This window comes from Odocoileus virginianus, chromosome 1 (assembly GCF_023699985.2).
Source record: "Odocoileus virginianus isolate 20LAN1187 ecotype Illinois chromosome 1, Ovbor_1.2, whole genome shotgun sequence".
Classification (NCBI taxonomy): Eukaryota; Metazoa; Chordata; class Mammalia; order Artiodactyla; family Cervidae; genus Odocoileus; species Odocoileus virginianus.
In genome coordinates, this window is record NC_069674.1 from 8,265,670 (window position 1) to 8,283,398 (window position 17,729).

A 17,729-nucleotide genomic window follows, 5' to 3' on the forward strand; every position below is an offset into this window, starting at 1 on the left:
ATTTGAAAGTCTTAAGGAAATGCAGGTCACCTTTGATTACTAACCCTTCAGATTTCTGTGATTTTTTTTGATTCATTTAAACTTATATTTTTATGTTAAAACACAGTCTAGGGGCTTCCCAGGCAGCTCAGCAGGTTAAAGAATCTGGTTGCCAGTGCAGGAGATACAGGAGACGTGGCTTCAACTTCTGGGTTGGGAAGATCCCTCGGAGAAGGAAATGGCTACTCGCTCCCACGTTCTTGCCTGGAAAATACCGTGGACAGAGGAGCCTGGTGGGCTACCCAGTCCACGGGGCTGCAAAGAGTCAGACATGACTGAGCGCACATGAATATGAAAACACAGTCTGATTTCAGTTGATCTGCCCCTGGAGATTTCGCATCCCCATCTCCAGTCTTAGTCATTCTTCTCATCAGTTCCCTGGAACTATGGTTAGTGCCAACCTAAGGCTGCAGTCATCTTCCTCAGGAGGTTTTAACTTAGATTTAACTGGAGCCAAGTGAAGCAGATGGCTGAGGGAGGCGGGACAAGAGGCAACAGTAGTTTCTCAATGGGGTAGTAGAATAATGAGATTATTTTTACTTATACAGCTAGGAGTCAGCATACTCTACTGAAAGAGGATGAACTTCACATTCATCCCAACTTATTCAGAATTGCAGATTTGCCGTCTTCACTTCTCTGAGCCATTTTTCATTTGGCCTCACTATGGGAATAAGAATGTTGCTAGGATTAAATAAAACAAGGTAACAGTAGCACAGTGTCTAGAACCTGATACTCAGTTACACGGTGATCACCTTCTGTGAGCTCCTGCACTCCCACGACTGTGCCTTCTCCTTCTAGAAAAGACAATCCCAACAGCGAAACTGCCACAGTGCAGCAGAGTGGTCACAGGCTCCATCAATCACGTCTCCTGCAGAATTTATAAAGCAACAGAGATTTTAAAGACTTAAGCCCGTTGCTTTGTAAGGTGTAGTAGAATCAAATCCACAGACTCCTAGTCTGAAGAGTCATTTTCCTATTATTTTCAAGTCATAAAAATGACAAATCAGAAAAAGAATAAAACACTACCTCCAGAGATGGTTGCTACCTATTATTACATGGCCAAGGGCGGAACACATGCTACTATGTAAATACTTTTGATTTTGTGAATTCAGTATCAAACTCCAGGTAAGCAGCCTTGAATACAGCTACATTCAAACCAAAGCTATGAGATTTTTTGAAACAGAAGCAGCAACATAGTAAAGAAGAAGAAGAATAAGGAGGAAAAGGAGAAGGGAGGAGAAAGGGACAGGGGAGAAAAGGGAGATGAGGGGCGGAGAAGAGATAGAAGGAGGAGAAGCAGCAGCAGAAAAGAAAATACAATGTAAATAAGAATGGTCTTCTGAATTTTAAGCCATGATGGTGCCTTGGCAGCATATAGCAGGGTCCACTGTGCACACATTAAAAGTTGAGTATTTTTAGGAATAGCTTCCCAACAGGAGGAAGGTAATGTTTTGAAGTCTGAAGAGTATCTAAAAATATCTGTCTCATACCTATATTTTAACAGAAAACTACATATTAAAAGAATAGAAACCAAAAGGGCAGCTCCCTGGATTATTTTCTGAAGTCATTTACTAGCTGTAAGCCCCTCTAAAGAATATGCTGAAAAGTTAGCCCAATTTTCCAAGGAATAGTCTCTGAGTTCCCTAAAGCTCCTGCTGTTTTGCCACATTCCATCTTTAATCCAAAAAAGGGGGAAGAGGAAGAGGAATAGGAGTAAGAAGAGGAAGAGGAGGGGATGGGGGCCAGAGAAAGAAAAAGAAGGGGAATAAAGAAAAAGGAAAAAAGGGTAGAAATTATAAGAAAGAAAAGTTTCATACAATATGTGGGTCATATTTAATGTCATTTTCTGACTGTTTACCGTGTTATCCTGTTTAAACAATTCAAATGTAGAAAGTTTAACAGGATATTTATGTTATTTATGTTTGAATAGTAGATCATTTGTGGTAATTCCTATTAACTTTTGAGTATCAGGAAAGTGGTCAGGACTATATCTCCCTGAGATACACATCTTTTTCCTATGGAAATAAAATCAGATTTGATACATCACTTCAACTTACAACACCTTGTCCAGGAGTTTATCTGATATTCATGCTAAGGATTTCCTTCAATGATTTCATCCTGGCATTTTAAAGTAGGCAAAAAAAAAAAGGAAAAAAGAAAGAAAGAAAGAAGAACTCTTGAGTATCCAAACCAATATTTGTTTCAGACCAATATCTGATTCTCTAATGAATCTCTACAAAAAGGAAACACAAATGCCCAGAGGGCTTCCCTTAATTTGGGGAAACACAGCATCCTCCTTTGAGTGGTCCTTCATACCATCCGCTGTGGTTAATGAGATCAAGGTTGAATTGCTAGTCCTATAGACTGGGGTAGCCCACAGCCCATCACAAGTATCCACTGGTCCATTAACTCTGGGGCCATCCCACTCAAGTGAGCCCGTCCTTCCCTTTAGCATGGACTGAATCACTGCAAGAGGAGCTAATGAATGGATGAAGTCTTGAGAGGCCCACAGAAAATCCCGTCTTGAGCTTCACTCACCCTATCCTGATGAATACTAGTGTCCTATGTGTTATTAGCTGTTTACATGGAAAGATTCCATATTGCATTCTATTTTTAGGACTTCAAAATGCTTGTGAGAGTAAATCAACCTAGTTACTTTCGACCAAATAACTTTTTAAGTCTCATCATTGGATGTGAACTTTTCATGAGATATAATTTGAAAAATGCAGCTCTCGGGTGTGTGAATATAACTGAAGGGCCAGTTTTTGCTATTGAGAGTCAAGGAAGTGGACTTGCAAAGAGTACCAGTGATGTCCAGTAACAGGAAAGCACATCAGTGGTTTCAGAATTCAGGAAAGTGGTTGCCCTGTGGGAGGTAAGTTCTGGAAGGGAGGTCAGGGGCTTTGCAGGGGCTCAGTAATATTTCATTTTTTGGTCCAGGTCCTGGTTGCCTGAGTGTATTTACTTTGGGAAAAATTAATCAAACTTTATACCTGTGATTTTTTACATATGCATCAATGGACATTGAGTGAAAGTCATCCAGTCACGTCCAACTCTTTGTGACCTCATGGGCTATATAGTCCATGGAATTCTTCAGGCCAGAATACTGGAGTGGGTAGCCTTTCTCTTCTCCAGGGGATCTTCCCAAGCCAGGGATCGAACCCAGGTCTCCTGCATTGCAAGCAGATTCTTTACCGGCTAAGCCACAAGGGAAGCCCAAGAATACTGGAGTGGGTAGCCTATCCCTTCTCCAGGGGATCTTCCCAACCCAGCGATCAAACCAAGATCTCCCGCATTGCAGGCAGATTCTTTACCAACTCAACGATCAGGGAAGCCTCAACGGACATTATACTTTAGCAAAATTTACTTCACAAAAAGAGCTGCTTTAAGGTGGGGATGGGACTTGGGATGCAACCTGTGGACCGCCTGGCACCTACACTCTGAAGTAGAGAGGTGAGGAACTCAGAAAGATAGTGTAGGACACAGGCTGAGGGCGCTGGGTCTACAGCAGACAGAACTGGATTTGACTCTGTTCTGTGGCTCCTGACTATGCTAGCAACAGGAAGAGTAATCGACGAGGGCAATGATAGAGTAAGGGGCCAGACCGTGAGAGCCCCTCTACAGTCAAGGTAAGGATTTTGCTTTTCATTCTAAGTGTGATGGGAAGTCCAAGAAGATTTCATAGGTATACAAGCAGAACAGGAACTGTACTCTACTGGGAGAGAGACAACAAAATCTCTGGAAGCTTTGCTTCATGTTCTATGCAATACACATGTTTATCTTAAAGGAGAAAAAAGACTGAACTGAATTCTGAGGATGAGCCTCAAAACTGTGGCAGAAAACCGAAAGGATGTAGAAAGAGCAGAAGAACCATGCAGTCCTGAGACAGACTCTTTACACCACGTAAGAGCCTGCAAGGGCCAGCAGTAGGTTTGGAGGCAGGTGAATTATTTCGGGGTAAAAGAAAATTTCTTTCTCTCATGGCAATCAGGAACCCTGCTTTCACTGTATCACACTTCCACCTCAAAAAAAAGAGAAAAAAAAATTAAGAAAAATCTTACTCACTGTCCTATCACTACTGTCATAGACAAATATCCAAATGAAATATTCTTTTCTCTATGCTGGCAGACACCCTAAAATCATTTAGCATTATTCCTCTTCCAGATATCTATTTAATAGAAACATAAAGTTCTTGCTTTGTCATGCCCACTTTTAAATAAATAGGATTTTATAATGATAATCATGGAGATTGAAATACATTGTAAAATGAGACAAAACCTCCACCAATCTACTAGATAGTTTACTTTGAAAGAAAAAGGCACTAAGAAAATAGTAGATAACTGAAACTAACAATGAGAATGGCAATTTGAAAGAATAAAATGAAAAATACAATTTGACTCAATTTAAAAACTATATCCCTTTTTGACAATTGTAAATATTAGAATGTGTTGAGAAATCATCGTATTGAGGGAGAATGAATAAGATGGATGAAGAAATTTTGTTCAACCAGATTAATACTGTTATACCTTTAAAAAAATTCCCCAGATATATAAAGAAGTTTTCCAGAGAAATCAAATTGCAACTGTGTTTGCATTACATCAAAAGAAAACCAATCATTATGTTGATTTCTGGGAACTTTGATAAATGTGCTAATAAAAAAATATTATAAGAACTTGTATAAAACCCATTAGGTTCTACCTCTACAGACATATAAAAAGGCAATTTTTGTTCTAAGAGAATATGAGAAACAATAACATAATATTCTTGCTGTAATCATTAGGTATATAAAATATAAACATTAATAAAATATGCTAAATCTATATCCTTTCACTGTTAAATATTATCTCATGCTAAACTGACTTTTTGAACAGATCATCTGTTAATCTTAGAGGCAAGATGAACAATTTAGTCAATTAGTCCTGACTGCATGTTCTTTGATCTTTTAATACAAATACAAGAATGAGTTCTGACAGTCACATTTCTTTCTTTTTACATTAATTGTTGGGTATGATCCCAGCAAGGAAAAAGAATGAAAATGTTAATTTTTTGGTGTCATCACAGACAGAAAAGAAAACCTGCTTTTACATTTCCAGTGTCATCACTTCACAGGTTAAAACTGAGTGACAACTAACACTTCCAATTGCTCTTTAACCAGCAAGAATCTTGGGTATACCTTAGAACATGTTGACCCAGAGAAATCATCAATGTGGTGTCCAAAAGACTGTGACTGTCAGAGTACACATGTGACTTTGAGCACTGGCTTTATGAATCAGTAGTATTGCAAGAGCACTCCTAACACATTTTAAACCCATCAGAACCTCATTTTTCTGATCATTATAATATCACCAGCAACATCTACATCCTAACATTTTTTGAACAATAAAACAGATAACCAAAAAAATAAAATGAGATAACGTGAACCTACCAATCAGAGAGTTGATATTACTATATAAAAATTACTTAGCTTCTTTCCCTTGTATATGGAAAGGAGTTTTAACAATATTATGGGTATTATTTATTCACAATATAACTCTCAAAGTGGCTGTTCTTCAAAGTAGACTCTTGTGAATTCAACATGAAAGCCATATGATTTGAAGTAAGGTGATGCAACTTGTTTGTTTTCTTAAAGACAGTGCATTGATCTAGAAGATAAAAGATGATGTACGTGTTTGCTAGGGCAAAATTCCACAGACTGGACGCCTTACACAACAGAAATCCATATTCTCATGGCTCTGAAGGCTAGAAGCCCAAGATGAAGAAGTTGGCAGGTTTGCTTCGTCCAGGGCCTCTCGTTGGTACGCAGATGGCCCTCTTACCGCTGTGTTCTCATGCGCCCCTTCCTCTGCAAACATCCAGGCTGTCTCTGTGTGCTAATCACCTTTTCTTAGAAGGACAGCATCAAGCTGGATGAGAACCCACCCCATGAGCCTCAAGTCAACTCAGTTACCTCTATAAAGGTTCTGTCTGCAAACACAGTCACATTCTGAGGTGCTGGGGTTTAAGGCTTTAACACATGAATTGGGGGGAGGGTGAAAATTACAGGCACACAAATTATAGTGTTTGTGGGGTATAGGAAAAACTTCAGTACTAGCAGATGATTTTAATCCTAAGAAGAAACACAATGATACTTTATTTTTTTTTGACAGGAAATAGCATTTATTGGTGAGCGTGATTAAGGAGGGAACAGAGCTGATGCTCATGAGTGCAGGGCCCGCCATTTGTCCAGGGGACCACGATTAGGGATGTACTTGACCCCACAGCCGTCTGGGATGAGTCGCTTTTCTGCCACCATGTTCTCAAATTCATCCGCATTGAACTTGGTAAATCCCCACTTCTTGGAGATGTGGATCTTCTGACGGCCAGGGAACTTGAATTCGGCCCGGCGGAGAGCTTCAATCACATGCTCCTTGTTCTGCAGCTTGGTGTGGATGGACATTATGACCTGGCCAATGTGGACCCTGGCCACTGTGCCCTGGGGCTTTCCAAAGGCACCGCGCATACCTGTCTGGAGTCTACCAGCTCCAGCGCAAGACAGCATCTTATTGATGAGGATGACATGGAAGGGGTGGAGCCGCACTTGGATGTGAAAACCATCTTTGCCACAGCTTTTCACCATGTACTTGTTGGCACAAATACGGGCAGCCTTCAGGGCTTAGAGGAGAGCTGCTCATGCTCATCTGACACCATGTGGCCACAGAGTGGGAACTCATCCACTTTGGCCTTCTTACGCCCCAAGTCGAAGATGCAGATCTTAGCATCAGGGACACCTCGGCAGAAGCCGGACTTTGGGTACGGCTTGTTCTTACAATACTGGTAACACCGGGCGGGGCGGCGGCCCATGGCGACACCAGGATCTTCAGTGGCGTGCCGAAGGGAAAGAGAGCCACAATGATACTTTAATAGAGTTTTCTCCCCTATGGCATTATTTAAGGTGAACAACAGTTTCTGTTAAATATCACTCACTATCTTGTCTCCAAGCTCTTCAAAACACAAGCTCCTCCCACCCCCATTGTCTTTACTCTGAATATTTGGGATAATCTGAGACTATCATTTACAACTGACATAAAAAATAAGTTGTGTGTGTGTGTGTACTGTCATGTCTGACTCTTTGCAGCCTCATGGACTGTAGCCCACCAGGCTCCTCTGTCCATGGAATTTTCCAGGCAAGACTACTACAGTGGGGTGCCATTTCCTTCTCCAGGGGATCTTCCCATCCAGGGATCGAACCCCCGTCTCTTAGGTTTCCCGCATTGGCAGGTGGATCCTTCCCACGGGCACCACCGTCACGTCAAATCTACAGCAGGGAAAAATCCCCCTTAGTGTCACGTGGGCATTTCAGGGATAGCCTGGCCCATGACAGCATCTGCCCTCTCTGCTTTGGGCTGATGCTCTTTTGTATAAGCCTTGCCTTTTTTTTCTTTTCCTTGAGCTAAGGCTGGTTTTCTTAACCTAGCAGCTGTGGGTGTGAAGGTTAGGAGAGCTCATTGTTCCCCTGAAATGTACACAGAAGGGTATGTGGACCCATGCCATTTCCCTGTGGGGATGCTTCACGTATCTTTGCGGATCACTGAAAAGGTTTTGAGTTCTGTTCATTAATCATTCATCTACTACTCACTATGGTAACGTTTACTAACATGTGCTGGGCACAGTTCTAAATGCTGGCAATACAGTAATGGACTACAAAGATAGAAGCCATGTTCTTATAGAGTCAATGTTCTCGATCCTAAAAAGGCTAGGAGGCCCTCATCTAAAGCTTAAGGTAACTTGTTATGGCTATTCTCCTTGTATTCCAAAAATGAATAATTACTGTATTGCTTTACAAGTAGGTATCCTCTGAGTCATTTATAAGCACTAAGACATTTTATTTGTTATCATTAAAGAAGCAATTGTGAGAAATCATGTTTACTAACTCTAAAATTCTATTAAAACTATATATATATATGCATACATAAATATATACTTTTATATATGTGTATATATAACTATACAAAACCTGTTCTGTTTAAAATTATTTCACTACTATGCACTTCTACCGCTTAAATAAAAATGAAAATGTATATTAATTTAATACTCTTAATGTGCTAGTGATTAAACAGATTTTGCTACATGGAAATCTGGACTTTTATTCTTCCACAGGAGTTAGAAAGTAACTTACATAGCGCAGATATTCAGCAAATGTTGGTACAAAGAATTAGCGAGTTGCACGATGAATGAATGGGTAAATAAATGAACAAGTTCACATTTAGAAGTAAAGCTGAACTCCTTGACAGTTATACATACAAAGGTATACAAACTAGAAATTCCAGGACACCGCCTCCTGAGAGAAACACAATTGAAAACCATTTCCTACAGGCAGCATGTTTGTTTTTGGCCAGTTTGCTTTTAGTAAACTTAGATCCCTACCAAAGTCTCATACAGACTGAGGAAAAGAACAATCTAGAATTTCCCTCTTATTAATATTGCCTGTTATGTAAACAGAAGCCATAAAACCTTGGTAATATTGGGTCACCTTCCCTCCACAGTGCATTTCTTGAACCTAGGGGATTTCGTTCAGCTTAAAATAAAACAAACCCAAAACAATGTAATCAGCGGGCTACTTACAGAGCCACATACAAGGGCCTTGAAGCAGGAGCATTCAGTGGGGCAAAAATCCCACTTCTAGACTTGAATAATTTCCTCTTTTCTACAAGATGAAGTATAGCATAGAATTTTTAAGGAATAAAATTGAAGTGTAGCAAAAATTGTTGTAGTCATGTTCAGATTGATTGGATTGACTTTAATTGCTTGTGTTAATTCGCTAGGTAGTTTTAGGTAATTAGATGATAGAGGCCAATAGGCCTAAAGAGATGCTATTAAAATTTTCCAGAACTCTTTTATTTTTTAATGTAATAATTGCACTAGCCTAAAGGAATAGGAGACATAGAAATAATGAACTATTAAGCTGACAAGTGATGGCCAATAGGAATTCCTAAACCAAAGTCTGGGCAGGCTACTCTTAGGTAAGAAATGTCCATTACTCACTTGCACTCATACAAGAGGACCATCTGCTGTTTGATAGTATCACTTGTCTCTTTGCAAAGAAAAAAATAAAAGCAGCCTTTAGGGATGGTATGCCTGATGTTCTGGACTAATTATAAGTTAGATAATTATGTCTTGCTTGGCTACATTTCCCAAGTAGTTTTATCTAAATCTCCTGCCTAACCCCTACACCTTAATTTTATTTTCTACTCAACTCTTGCCAAGAGCTGTGATGCACCGTTAATCCAGCCCTTGGTTTGGGAGCAGATCTGGGGACTCTGCCATCCCACCGGTGGGCTAAATGACTCCTGACAACAGTGGGATGCTATCCTTCAGGCAGTGATGGAGACAGAGACTCTGAATCTGGTTAATAAAGTTCAAAGGGTCCTTGAAGAGGGGAGGGTTAAAGTTATTGTGCAAAGTGTCTGATATTGTATTTATGTTACAGAAATCAGACTAGGGGTTTGTATACTTGATTAATACATGTGCCATCTGTGTATTATAAAAAATATCTTGAAAATTGGTATTGACTTTTTCTAAGAAAGGACTGACTGGCCTTTCTTGGCAAACCTACAAGAGCACCAGGACTAAGGTGCATCTCCCAAGGGTTAAGATGATGGACCACTTAGGGAGCCCGGGTGCTTTTTACTAGTGACACAGATGTGAAGGGTAGATGGCTTTGGTGACTGGCATGCAACTCATACCCTCCATGAGGCGAGTGTTTCAGAATGGTGCAGGCTGGGAGACTGCTTCAGATCAAAAAGCAGTGACTGTTCGCAGCTGGATTGGGAAGGTCAGAGTAGAAGAATGTTCTCAAAGCAGGGTAGAAACACAATACCACCAGATTCTACTATGAAAGAGCTTGGTGAGGCCACTCTCATCAGCATGGACTGTGGCTTAAAGTGCGGAACTGAACTTTACTGAACTGGGTCAGAGACTTCTTTGGCCAAAATTCTGGTTCCAGAAACAAAGATATACAGCCTAATGTGACAAAGCAAGAATGTTAGTTTAGAAGAGTCGCATAAAGATGGCATTATATTCTCTAAAAATTACATCAAATATGCCATGAAAACATTTGAGTTCCACTTGAAACCATAGAAGCTTGGCGCTGGGTTAACAGATACATTATATCTAAGATGTGGCTGGGAGAGGAGGTCAGGGGAGTGCAGGAAACTGGGCCAGGGAGACACAGACATCATTAGGAAGTAGGTTTAGGATAGGTTTATAGCCACCGCAACCAGGGTAGCAGACGCCTGAAGGCAGAGGTCTGTATATGAGTGCTCATCTTAATATACATGTTTGCTGTGGGGAGGCAGGGATGAAGATGCTGACAAGGGAGCAACGTATTTGCATCTGCTCCAAAGCTCCCTCAACAAAGACCTCGATGAAGGATGCTTTTAGCGCTAATGTGAGGTACGATGTGAATTCAAAGGCTCACCAGCTTCCTACCCTCCTACTTCCCTCTGGGAAGACACTGTTTAAAGCACCTTTAATAAGAAACCGCTGCCTTAAGGAATCAGGTCTTACTCACTTTTTAATCTCCCAGAGAAGTTAGCTTAGTACCTTAAAAAGAATAGATGATCAATAAATGTTAATTCAGAGAACGAATGAAAAAAAAAAATGAAGCAATAAGGAACAATTTCAAAGTTGAACATGAAGGCTTTTAAAAGCAAAACAGTATGTTCAAGGTGGTACAGTGACTTAAACCTTCTTATACTAAAACTTAACTAAGTAACAAATGTAAAATATTTGGCAGCAGAGACTTTCCTGCATCTATAGTGAGGATTTTAAATTCAGACAATATAAGCAGTAGGTCTCATATGAGATGGGAAGACAGCAACAGTGAGGGGGAGATGCATTGACTCTGGGATGACAGAGTAATCCAAAAATGAGAGCACCAAAACTTACTCCTCTTTGGATAAGCAGTTGATCAGAAAACAGACAGCTACAGGAGGAGAAAGTTCTCCATTGAAAGGAAAAAGGCACAGAATAAAAAAAAAATAAATTGTAAAAGACAGACTTCTTTGAACAATCTTTATAAGAGCTGGCCTCACACACAACAATTTGTGCATAAAATAAAGCTGTTCAGAGGGGCTTGTCTGGTCCTGAGCAACAGGGCATAACTCATCTGACCACTGCTGCTTTGCGTGACACATATGATTTGCACATATGATTATTTTTTAGACAAGTGGCATAGTTATTATGAAATCTAAATTACAACGTATGAATTTAAATATTATTTTATATTCTGAGGACAGCCAGGTGGGCTCTCAGGAGAACTAATGAATCAGAAGATAGACAGCTATATTTAATATTTGCAAGCACTGAGAATATATCCATGCTTTGTTATTCTGTTTTCTACCTCATTTCAGTTTCTTTGTTATTCTTTCAAAGCAATCTTTTAGGGAAGAAAGGCACTATGCAAATTTAGCATCAAGAGATACTACATCACCTCATTAGGCAACATCCTGGTAGGTTTCGGGAGTTATTTAAAATAAAACTCATTCCATTCTTTCCTTTTCCTTCCCAGGGGTAAATCTACTAACAGTCTTGAATGTAATATATCTGGCTACGAATTAGTTGTATTAGTCTCTAGTCATTGTCATTTGTAGTTTTTGTGTTGTTTTTATTACCACACGATAGCTTTCCAGTGGAGCTCCATGCAAACACATGGTGTGCCTTTCATATTTTCAGTGAGAACACACAGATAGATAATAAGGTTTATCCACCCCAATGGTTTCTCCATCTTGGTAGTGTTTGTTATCACAGAAGCTTCCAGGGAGTACATGTTTTCATTTGTCAAAAGACTTTTTTTTTTTTTTTTGCTGAGCAAGTATTTCTTCATTTTCACAGTCAATTCCAAATTGGAAGTCTAATATGAAGAAAATGATCAAAATATCTATAAAAGTACTATATCTGCATATTCCATTTGATCTCCATGGGGAGCCAAAATTCAAGTTTCCTAGCAATGAATGCAAACATCTCGATCAATGTCATTCCCTCCTACTCCAGAACTGAATAAAACATCATTAAGGATTTAGTTATATGTAGGACACATCTTTAAGTCTGCCCAATTTTCTTTTCTTTGTCTCTCCTATCCTTTGGAAAGGAAATTCAGTTATCCATGTGCAATAATACAGCATTAGAAACCCTTTTTCTGACAAAAAGATAGGATTGGAAAGGACTTAAGAAATCATCTATTGTCTTAGGTTGTCAGTATTGGGGTCTTGGAGGGGGCAGTCCTGAAGAATTTTGAAAATAAGATTGGTTTCTGAGTTTAAATAAAATGCCAACATTTAAAGGATTTGAACAAAATTATTAGAGTATAAATGGCTTACAGGATGGCATGACTTCACTGTAACCTGATTGTGTGTATTGCCAGAGCTAAATAATAGAGCAGTGGTCTCCAATTTTTTGGCACCAGGGACTGGCTTCATGGAAGACAGTTCTTCCATGGACCGGAGTGGGAGGGGATGGTTTCATGATGATTCAAGTGCATCGCATTAATTGCGCACTTCATTTCTATTATCTACTCCTCCTCAGATCATAGGCTCCAGGAGGTTGGGACCTCCTCAGATCCTAGAGGTTGGGAACCCCTGTAATAAAGGATAGGGTTAGAAGAAGCTGGAAAGATAGGTCAGTATGGAGACAAAAGCGTGGTGAGAAATAAGAACTTTATATCCTACTAAACTCAACATTGAAAAAACTAAGACCATGGCATCCAGTTCCCATCACTTCATGGCAAATAGATGGGGAGAAAGTGGAAGCAGTGGCAGATTAAAATCACTGTAGTGACTGAAGTCATGAAATCAAAAGGTGCTTACACCTTGGAAGAAAAGCTATGACAAACAGACAGTGTATTAAAAAGCAGAAGCATGCGGAATACATGTAAATCCATGGCTAATTCATTTCAATGTATGACAAAAACCACTGCAATGTTGTAAAGCAATTAGCCTCCAACTAATAGAAATAAATGGAAAAAAAAAAAAAAAAGCAGAAGCATTACTTTGCCTACAAAGGTCTCTCTGGTCACAGCTGTAGTTTTTCCAGTAGTCGTATATGGATGTGAGAGTTGAACCATAAAGAAGGCTGAGCACCACAGAATTGATGCTTTTGAATTGTGGTGCTTGAGAAGACTCTTGAGAGTTCCTTCCACTGCAAGGAGATCAAACCAGTCAATCCTAAAGGAAATCAACCCTGAATATTCATTGAAAGGACTGATGCTGAAGTTGAAGCTCCAATACTTTGGCCCCCTATGCAAAGAGCTGACTCATTGGAAAAGACTCTGATGCTGGGAACAACGGAAGGCAGAAGAGGATGAGATGGTTGGATGGCATCACCAACTCAATGGACATGAGTTTGGACAGACTCTGGGAGATAGTGAAGGACAGAGGAGCCTGTCCAGTCCATGGGGTCGCAAAGATTCAGATGCAACTGAGTGGCTGAACACCAGTGTAAGGAAGAGGGCTCCATGGTACAAAGATACTCGATTCTCTCTAACTCTCAAATCAGAATTTCCTCCTTCTGCTTTGGTTCCATGCTTGAGAAGCAGCTGTCTGATTCTAATTTGGCTCCTCACATGGTAAGCCTCCACGGGGCAGTCTGGCAGGGCAGAGAACACAAGTGTCCAATACCTTGAGCATTACAGTGTTCATTACAAATCGATCCACTGGCATCCCGATTTATAACTTGGCTCTCCACATACCTTGCCAGCACCGAATGTGCCAGCCAGTCCATCCTACCCCATCAGCAGTCAATCTTCTAGCTGTAAATTAATATAATTGCATTTTGATTGCAGATCTCAATCTCACAGACTCTGATTATATTTGAGATCAAACTAGAGTGTGCGGATAAATCAAGTTCTATCAAAAGAATCTGACTTTGAATCGCAGAAAACTCATTAAGGTAATGTCAGATATCTTGAGAGACAGCCTTCATGCCTTCTCTGTGTGATCTAATTTCAGCTCCCAGAATTTGATGGAGCAAGCTAAGTTTCTTTTCCTTTCTGAAACTTCTATGCATAGGCAAGCATTTCATCTATAGTATCCTAAGAAGCTGCTTCAGATAAAATCTCTACTGAATCCTTTCTAATATAAATGAAACTCAGTTTCTTTGTTTTTCTACTTTCTCATTAAAAATGAAATTTCCAAGACTATTCAATATTATTTTTATTTTCTCAAGGACTTCTTTTTTATAGACTTTTCAAACCAGATTCTCCTGCATTGCAGGCAGATTCTTTACTCTCTGAGCCACCAGGAAAGCCCTTCTGCTACATATATAACTTCAATTATATTTCTCCTCTTCAGGTCATTTGTGCTTTCTTTCTTTCTCTGCAACATGCCTACACATATTTTATACATTTTGCCTGAGCTACACTGTCCCTGTCTTGAGGTGATACTGAAGATAGTGAAGTGAAAGTTGCTCAGTCATGAGCGACTCTTTGCGACCCCATGGACCATACAGTCCATGGAATTCTCCAGGCCAGAATACTGGAGTGGGTAGCCCATCCCGTCTCCAGCGGAAATACACGAGACAGGGTAATAGCTATTCTGAGTGGTAGTAGAAAAACTGATTTAAAATTTGGGGGTTATGTATTTTTACACTATTCTTATCCCAGATGATTTTAAAGTTTATATTTGGTTTATACTACTTAAGTATTTATTTCTCATATTTGACCAAAACCTACCCCTCTGCACTGAATACATCTCTGTTTTTGCTAGAACACTCTAGCTTCAGCTATATGGTATCAAGTTATGCTTAGTTTTAATTTTTCCACCTCTGTCACTTTAATCTTACATTCACTTACAGTTATCAATTTAGTAAATTACAGCCATCTTTTAGCTATCTCCAGCCTGACTATTTTCCCCACAAGTGCTGTTTTCAACTTTAATAGCAGACTCCTATCCCATATAAGAAATTTGATTCATTTGCATTTCAAATAAGTTCCATATATTGTTAGTTTTCAAGCAGTCTGTGACATATGGCACAGAAGCCTATCAGAAATCATCAGTTTCTCATTTGAGGGACAGTTTGATGCAGGCATTCAAGTTGATTAGGTTATTTTAGAAACATGGAGGCTGTGTGTGTGTGTGTGTGTGTGTGTGTGTGTGTGTGTGTGCGTGCGCAAGTGTAATATTTATGTATTTAAAACACATATATTATTACAGAGACATGCACTGGTATAACCCAATGGATGAAAAAATGTGTGTGTGTGTGTGTGTGTGTGTGTATGGTTGCAGTGGGTGCTTTGCTTAATCTGAAAAGTATCTATTTCAAGATTGGAAAGAAGAGGAATAATAAATCGCCAAAGGACAGGAGGAGGAAGATGTCAACGTCATTGATTATCTTGTAATTTCAACATCATGTTTAGAGTACATTTTTAGATACTGGTTACTCATATCTAAAAAATAATGCAAAAATAATAAAAATAAGAATAATGCTAAAATAATCCAGATATTCATCCTAAACTCATCTACTATATTCATTTGCCATTTCCTCCCCCTTTTGTTAGTTTGTGTAACATGTGGGTGTGCAGTGATTTCCAAATTCAGGCCCTCTGTCACAGTGACTGCTCACTCGGGAAGAACACATTTCTTCTCTGTTCAGCATTATTTCATTAATACTTCCATTTCTACATGAAAACCTTATACATTATCTTATCAATTCTCTTTGTGCAAACTCGTGACTGGTTAATCGAGCTGAAACCTCTGTCTGCACATGGTTATATACTAAGCCTCATTTGATAGACCTCATAACACCAACCCCTGTGACCTTGTTGCCCCATCACCTTACCGTTTTGACGTTTTGACATGAAACAAGAGAAAAACTGTTACTTTCTAGATCCCTTCACATGGCTGCTTTCAAAGAAGAAAGATGCCTTGATCTTAACCTTGGGGCTAACTAGATTAATATGATTTTATAAAAATTACAAGACACTAAAACCATAATCAGTGGTTCCGGCTGGACAGAACTGCAGAGCGGGCCGTTAGCTCTAGTTATTTTCCTTGTTTCGTCTGGCTTCACCCTCCTTCCTGTTAGTGTGGAATCACCTCCCCTGGTCTTCTCTTACTAAGACTGAACTGAGGGTCGTTTTATTATTTCGATATAAAACAATTCCCTATCTTCAGAGGACAAATCTGTACATCTCTGGGGGTTGACTATTCTGCTCATGCCGGTGTCCTAGGGCCCAGCCTCAGTCCCTGCCCACCCACTGGCAGACTAGGTTATCTCTGTCTCTCCTCATTCTAATAGGGTATCTGGGCAATCTGTCAACCACAAATTAATAAAGGAACACAGTGTCAGGCAGGTCATGTGTTTTAGGCTTAGGAATATGAGTTTATTCTGCAAAGATAAAACGAAAGGAAATGTCAACATATTGTTTTCATATCTTATGTCTGAAAAGATGCGGATAACCTTTTGCAACATTTTTGTATTTCATCAATATACAATTCACCTGTTCTATTTGAAACACTTTGATATTAAAAACATGAAAGTCAAGTGTGCTATAGAAAGACAGCCCTGTTTTTCTTTCTTTCATGTAAGACCTTTTTCAGTACAGTTCCAAACAAATTGTCATCTAAACTACATTTTTTAAAATATATTTGTCAGGTCCAAATCAGAGATATTGAAAATAAAAAGTAGAATTTCAAAATGAAGGTTTTGCAGCTCTTATAAATGTCTCTTTTGGCCTACTGCTTAACAAAAATGCTTCAGCCTTCATCTTTAATTATGCTAAAAGCGCACAGTAATTCTGCAATCTAGAAGAAATTGAAAAATACATAACTGATTAGCATATCAGGGGCCCCATTTTATTTTTATCTTTCCTTCTCTCTCCCCTATCTTTCTCCCTTTCCCCTACCATTCAACCCTTCCTTCCCTTCCCCTCTGCCTTTAAACTTTTTGGTAGAAAAATACATGATTTCTAGAGGCATGTAAGCCAAGATTTTAATCTTGGTTTGGCCTCTCATAACCATATATACTCTTTTTCCTCTGGTGAGTTAATTAACCCCTCTGAAGTTAAGTTTCTTCAGCTATAAAATGGAAATAGTGACATATACAAAGTTTTGGGGGCAGAAGACTAAATGAGCCAATACATGTAAATGACCACAGTAAATGCCATTTAATACTAATGCCAATACTCATGCCATTTCCCTTCCATTTATGTCATTATCTAATTTGGAGATAATTATTTTTAAGTATTATTCATCCAACTATGTAGGTAACAATATATTTAGCCTGAACTCCAGATCCAATACTAAGAGAAAAAAGAACCATCATTTTCTTTAAGAAAATTTAAGATATCAGGTTACAGTCAAAGAGGCTGTGGCAGTCCTAGTCAATTAATTAACAGCCCGCAACATTATTCACCATCATAAAGACTACCAGTCGCTGGTTTTGGTAAATAATATGCAAACACAACAGGGTAATAGAAACCAGCTGCTGTCTGAGTGACATAGCATTTTAGAGAAGCTTTGTCACTCACTGGTGGGAAAATACATACAGACTTAGAAATAAAGCTTATTATTTCATTCATATGTAGTTCCAGATAAACAAGTTCTTTTAATTTCATTTCTCTAAACTTCTTCAACATTACCTTTACTTTAAGTGGTAATGGGATTTGGATCAATTATGAGTAAACAAGACTGCAAAATAATGTGGAAAGGGTGACTGAA

At 39.2% G+C, this 17,729-nt stretch overlaps 1 protein-coding gene and 1 pseudogene across 1 annotated transcript in view; both read right to left on the reverse strand.

Annotated features, from left to right (window-relative positions):
• The window catches only part of CNTNAP2 (contactin associated protein 2), a 2,220,467-nt gene that overhangs the window by 708,270 nt on the left and 1,494,468 nt on the right, over positions 1–17,729 (reverse strand). The gene's annotated exons all lie outside the window — the stretch shown is intronic.
• LOC110147095 (large ribosomal subunit protein uL16-like) lies at positions 6,176–6,926 on the reverse strand (annotated as a pseudogene).